Genomic DNA, 1,502 nt, shown 5'->3' with positions numbered 1-1,502 from the left:
CTGGCTGGCCGCCTCCCTCCTTCCTGCTCGCCCCGCTGCTCCCCGACTCCTCAGGGCTCGGGCACTCCAGGGGCATGCCACGCCCCAGAGGGTGCCCCCCACAGCCTCCCGCCCGGACTGCTTGCAGGATGAAGGTGTCGGTGGGCAGCGGGAGGCCCACCCCTCCGAGAACGCAGGAGGCTCAGGTCTGTCCAGGCCCTGAGGCCTGGACGTGGCCCCGGGGCACCCACAGTCCCACCAAGCCGCGTGTGCCCACCCCTCACCTGGCACCGGCAGGCCTCAGGCCCCGCCCTCCGCTCCCTCCCTGGGCGGAGCCCCTCCCTCCCGCACAGCCAGGTGTGGGCGCGTCTCTCTGTGTCTGCACACAGCGTGCCTCTCGGGGGAGGCGACAGGCTCTCGTGGCCTCGCCTTTGGCCGGATCCAAAGCTCCGCCCGCCCTCCACGTCCTGTCTTGGTCGGTCCTCCCCAGGACGAATTCTGCCCCACTGCCCTCCCTACCCCCGGGAGGCAGAAGTGTCCTCCCATCGCCTGGCCTTTGGTTCTATCTGTGCTGGCCACCCGCCCTGCCGACTGCTGAAGCGTCCAGACGTGACCCTGTTGGAGAGGCGGAGGTTGTGGGGCTGCTGCTGGGTGGGGGGCAGCCTCAGACCGCCCTCGCCTGCTGCCCTGCACAGGGCTGAGTCCTGCTCCCCCCACACTCTTCCCCCCAGGGACACCGAGTTGTCCCCGGGATGCAGTCTGTGGGCAGCTGCCCCTGCGTGTCTGGTGGGGGTGGGCACAGGACTCGATAAGAATCTCAAGCTTGGCCTCAATCCCAAGCCTTGATAAGAATCTCAAGGTGTGTTCTGAACAGATGCCCCAGGTGGTTCCTTGAGAAACACTAGTCTAGCAAATCTTGTTCCCTCTGCTTCAGCCACTAGGAAGCTCAGGGCCGAGTCTGCGGTCCATCTGGCAGATGTGGAGAGAACTTCACCTCTTTCATCTTATTTCCCACCCAGCTTTTCCTGATGTCCCCCTCTCTTCCTCCCACAGTAGCCTTGACAGGACTGAGGAGGATGATGACGCAGGTTCTCCGAGCCCATGTTCCCTTTGGCTCCTGGGTGCCCTGCCACCAAGTGGCACATTAAAATGCCAAACCCCTCCTTGTAGCCATTCGGTAAGTCCCTCTGGCCCGCACGCAGTTACTTCAGTCGTGTCTGACTCTTTGTGACCCCATGGACTGTAGCCACAGGCTCTTCTGTCTGTGGGATTTCCCAGGCCAGAATACTGGAGTGGGTTGCCATTTCCTCCTCCAGGCGATCTTCCCAACCCAGGGATCAAGCCTGTGTCTCCTGCATCTCCTGCATTGCAGGCAGATTCTTTTACACTGAGCCATTGGGGAAGCCCCAGGGTACCCCCTGACCCGAGACTAGATATAGATATGATCCCCTGGAGGAGGACACGGCAACCCACTCCAGTATTCTTGCCTAGCAATCCCAGGGACGGAGGAGCCTGGCCGTCCA

The sequence above is a fragment of the Bison bison genome, unplaced genomic scaffold (genome assembly GCF_000754665.1).
Source record: "Bison bison bison isolate TAMUID 2011002044 unplaced genomic scaffold, Bison_UMD1.0 scf7180017864302, whole genome shotgun sequence".
NCBI classification, from domain to species: Eukaryota; Metazoa; Chordata; class Mammalia; order Artiodactyla; family Bovidae; genus Bison; species Bison bison.
The sequence above is the reverse complement of the archived record's forward strand: the minus strand, read 5'-3'. Positions refer to the sequence as shown.